This window comes from Schistocerca americana, chromosome 8, assembly GCF_021461395.2.
Source record: "Schistocerca americana isolate TAMUIC-IGC-003095 chromosome 8, iqSchAmer2.1, whole genome shotgun sequence".
Lineage (NCBI taxonomy): Eukaryota > Metazoa > Arthropoda > Insecta > Orthoptera > Acrididae > Schistocerca > Schistocerca americana.
The window spans coordinates 47052355-47057484 of record NC_060126.1 but is presented as its reverse complement, the minus strand read 5'-3'; the positions used below and the strand labels follow the sequence as shown (position 1 = coordinate 47057484).

General features: G+C 46.2%; 1 pseudogene; it reads right to left on the bottom strand.

Annotated features, from left to right (window-relative positions):
- Nucleotides 1–1312: 1312 nt before the first annotated feature.
- LOC124546355 lies at nt 1313–1430 on the bottom strand (annotated as a pseudogene).
- Between the last annotated feature and the right edge of the window lie 3700 nt (nt 1431–5130).

The following is a 5130-nucleotide window of genomic DNA, read 5'->3' as shown; positions in this document are numbered from 1 at the left end:
CCTGACAAAGTTACTAGCACATAAACTGGGGGAAACTATCTGACGGTATAGGGAGTATTCGGTCGGAATTCTGTATGTTATGATCAAGGTTCGGATTTTGGAGCTCTTAATTTGAGAGTTGCGCGAGGCTAAGGGAAAAAAAACTGAGATTTTCGCTGTTAGCTTTGGACTCGATAGTTTAGGGACTAACGTCAACTACCGAAAATTGATACGTTGACCTTCCTCCATCATCCCTGAAAGTTTGTAACATCAGCATGAACTCACACTGTGTTTCCTGAGAGATGAAGCAACTGCAGCGCTGTGGACTCTGGGGAAATACCAAAAGAGTCGTTGACTTTGCTTCAGTCATAGTCTTTTTTACTGTTCAACTTTCGATTTGTCTGCTGAGAAGCTAGTTTCGCGGAGAGAAATTTCACAACCACACTGTGGATACTAGGCACTCTGTCTGGTTGGTGTTGGTTGGAATCCTCTGCGACAACATAAGTGCTCCTCTGTCCTGATATCAATGACTTCAGCTAATTTTAACGCCATCAACTGTCGTGTCACCTCTAAGGAAGAATCTTCAGTAGTAGTCAATAAATCAATGCTCAATTGAAAGACGTCTTTGTTTTCCTCGTCTAATTCCCTGTCTGTGTGGCATCAGTCACATTACCTCTTTCCTTTTGAAAAAAAATAAGTTGCGTCCAATCTGACGGCTTCCAAACTGACAACCATGATGGCAACTGCGAGATGCCAGAGTGGAGAAGTGTGTATAATAGTTACTTTCCAATGAATTTGCATGAGAGCTCATCATACACCCAGCCCCCCCCTCCCCCCCTCCCCCCCTCCCCCCCTCCCCCCGTCCCCTTATAACAATCACCCTAACTTACGCACAGTGGAGAGAGAGTTAATAAAATGATCTTATAGATGAGTAGTAGAAAGGGTTGCACACACACTATAATTCAGTAATGTTACTAATCAATCTCTATGCTCAATAGACATAAAAAGGGCAGGAAATAGAATTCGTCATCAGACTGATAAATGACAACAAAGTTAAAAATCACAAACGTATTTCTTTTATCTATTAAACATGTAAGTATGCGATGCACTGAACAGTGCTTTAATAGAACAAAACCAAAAAACTAAATTCCTCCAGAACAGGTCATGAAGGCCCAACGGCCTCGGCCGACAGTCGTCGATGGATGCGGATATGGAGGGGCATGTAATCAGCACACCGCTCTCCCGGCCGTATGTCAGTTTCCGAGACCGGAGCCGCTACTTCTCAATCAAGTAGCTCCTCGGTTTGCATCACAAGGGCTGAGTGCACCCCGCTTGCCAACAGCGCTCTGCAGACCGGATGGTCACCCATCCAAGTGCTAGCCCAGCCCGACAGTGCTTAACTTCGGCGATCTGACGGGAACCGATGTTACCACTGCGGCAATGCCGTTGGCTCTATAATAGAACAAGGGTACAAAATAATGGTGTTGAGAATAAGTAGTTGGCAAGTTATTTAAAGGGGCACCTACCGTAAATTTCTGAATACTGTAACCTATTATGAGTGGGTCAATCACCAGAGATAATGATAAACCCCGACTCTGCGACAGAACACAGGAAATGAGAACTCTCCGAAAAATCCAAGTGCAAAATCGTGGTTACTGTACCGCTAAAAGGAGAGCATACGCTGTTGATGGCGTCAGAGAAGAATTACAGGCCCCTATTACGCCGGTGCCGCAACTACTTTACCACCAAGGTCTCAGGCAGTGTGTGGACAGCAAACAGCAGTCGCCGGCCTTGTGGCCGAGCGGTTCTAGGCGCTTGAGTCTGGAACCGCGCTGCTGCTACGGTCGCAGGTTCGAATCCTGGCTCGGGCATGGATGTGTGTGATGTCGTTATGTTAGTTAGGTTTAAGTAGTTCTAAGTCTAGGGGGCTGATGACCTCAGATGTTACGTCCCATAGTGCTGAGAGCCATTTGAACCAAACAGCAGTCGGATGGTGCAGTCGATGACCTCTGTACTGCTGGTCTCTCTGATGGTCGATAACCGTGGATAAAGCCCGATAAGATAAATTCCAGAAAGAACCTAAATTTCTGTCCAGATCACCGACACAGTCTTACTCCTAGGTCTGTGCAAGGGTATCTCCAGGAGCAGACACAATCAATATACCTGTTCTCCCTGACAGTCCAGAGGAGACTCAATGTCTTGTGCACAGTGCACTTCGCGACCTCACTAGGTTCGAATGTTTCCAATCATAGAAGAAGCGGGAAAATATGTCAATGATCTCCGTTCAGTGCCCTCCATACAATTTCAAAATGCTGGATAGCAACGTTCTTGTATCAATCGCGGTAGTTGCCGCCAATTTTCAGTATGGCTCTTTGACATCGCATAGAATCTTCTTGGATTGCCCAGTCAACCCCTTGCATTTGATGGGCAGTGTGAAAAAAAACGACCCCCCCCCCCCCCCCAAAAAAAAAAATGGACAAAATATCGCCTGGACGCTAGGCGCAGGTGTATCCAGCATTCTGTGATTTCAGACCTTGTAATATTTGTGGCTTGTGCGGGCATCATATTGAGGTACAAAAAGCTCTTCTTAGAGCAGTTGAGAAGGCAGCAGTGGCAGGATGACGTAATGTGGTTTGAGGTAGCGGTGACAGATGGTTTCTTTATGTAGGGGGAATGTGAGAAGTACCGCGATTGGCTGCTGCGTTCGGTAGTTGCGCGCCAAAATGACAATCTTCCAGAATAATAAACAACTGCTATACGAAAAGGGAGACGAAGCACTTCGGTGATCGGATCGCGCCTCACTTGGATGGCGGGCGAAGTGGTTCGGCTGTAAGATCAGAGCTGGTTCGGCAGTCTCGGAGGACATGTTGTTCGCCGCGGTATCAATTAAGACTTAGTAATCAATGGTTTGTTAATACAGCTGGTTGGGCAGTGTCGGAAGAGACATGTAACCTGCCGCGGTCGGTGTTAGTTAAGATTTTATTAAGCAATGTCTGCTTATTTGGACATATAGTTGAGAACAATACGTAGTTCATTAATTTTTTGAAGAACAGATATCATTTGTGACTCTGAATTTGAGCGTAGTTCTGCAGTTTCTCGTGTTCTGCTAATAAAAAGCGAGTAGCATCCCTTATAAACAAACTGCTCGGAAATTTAATCATTTCCAGAACAACAGTTCCTCGCTAAGAGTTTCTTACAGCCTCCAGATAACGGATTCACGACCTACGTGCTGTTTTCTGTGCAGGGAACAACTGTTGAAGACTGCAGGTTGGTGAACCTTTATGCATTCCACTCTGGGCTGTGGAAGCAAATAGGCACCTCGCGTATACTGCAATCTTAGTACAAATGAGATCAGTGACGCGTCATCTGTGGTAACACAGAGGTGGTATGAAGGAGAGAAATGTTTTTGAGGGAAGAGGTTTATAATACACACGTATATATCACACGCTGGCTCCAGGAAGACGCTCTTGTCATCGGCTCATGCTTAATGCAGTGGCCAAGAGCAGAGGCAGGTCGGCCGCCCTCGTATCGCAGAAAAGCCGGCCCTGTCCGACTTCACGTTTTTCTGCCACACTCAACGCACGTGGCCCTAGCCCAGCCCTAGTTCACCCACATAAAGACAGAAGAGTAAACAATGTCCCAAACCAGTTGAAATATTATGAATAAAAATCGGAGTCCGCATAACCGGTGTAATTTACAGCAACGACCTTTCTCGGCCCGCCCCCACTGAGACACATTAATAAAATGCTATACAAAAGAGAGAGAGAGATAATCGAATGAAGGCAGGCCAGAAGTGGCTTGTAAACTCGCAAACCTTATAATCCCCCCCCCCCCCATTCCTCCCCGCCCGTCTGTTATCTCATAGTGCTTTGCCTCTAAATTTCTGTGTAACCGCGTGATTTAGCTTTAGAAGTGTGCCTTCACATGTAACGGCCACGCTGTACTCGCTGCTCGGTACGTTCGATTTGTTACCTATTCGTCTTTTGTTATATTTCTTTCCCCTGTTCTCGTCACTCGTAGCCAAATGTTCCCTTCGAAACTCTTAAAACCTCTGGGTCTTTTAATTGACAGAGGTCACATATCCTTAATTTTCTATCATATACCAGTTTTAATATTTTTTCATTTTTGATCTGCATTGGTAAGCAAAAAATGTGGTCAGAGTGGACGTCTGCCGCTGGAAATGTTTTACAGTTAAATAACTGGTTTCGAAATCAAGAGGTGCCTCGAACAGAATAACCTGCTCCATACCAACCAGCACAGAATGCGAAAATATAGGTCATGTTAAGGAAAATCCGTGGTTTTTCTTTATGTGAATCGGGGCAATAAGATCAGTGAAATTACATCTGTTCGGCAAGGATAAACAACTACGAACCTGTCATCCACTCATGAGTTAAAGAGAAATAGCTAGTTGATTTAACGTAATGAAGCTCGGAGAAACCCGCACTTCCATTAGACCACCAGCGTCGTCTTTCGATATGGCCATTGGCTCAAATGGCTCTGAGCACTATGCGACTTAACTTCTGTGGTCATCAGTCGCCTAGAACTTAGAACTAATTAAACCTAACTAACCTAAAGATATCACACACATCCATGCCCGAGGCAGGATTCGAACCTGCGACCGTAGCGGTCGTTCGGCTCCAGACTGTAGCGCCTAGAACCGCACGGCCACTGCGGCCGGAGATATGGCCATTGCATTAGCAGACTGGTGGCGCCGGGGAACATTTTGACGAGTGCTTTGTAAACAATAGCTACTATAAGATGAACAAAAATGTGGTTCTCTGCCTGTTTCCAAGAATGTGAGCAAGGAGCACGTCTGCCAAAGACAAGATGACTCGAGAGTGAATATCGCATCGGCGCCGTGAAGCCCCATACACAACATCTCTCTGATTCGTAACTGACTCCACCACCGGGAGACGAATGAGGGGCGTGTTTCACAACATCGTTCTGTCGTGGGGCCGACTCGCCACACACGACGCGATTGTCAGCGAACCTCAAAAGAGTCAGTTCCCCCAACCTTGCAGGCTTAACCAACATTTTGTGAACAGGCCGCAGAAGGGGGCTTCCAACTGTTTTCTGCTGGACTGAAGAGAAAGGAACCGTCCCCACGCAGTCAGAACATGCCCATACGAAACTCTAGCAACATGGTGAGAC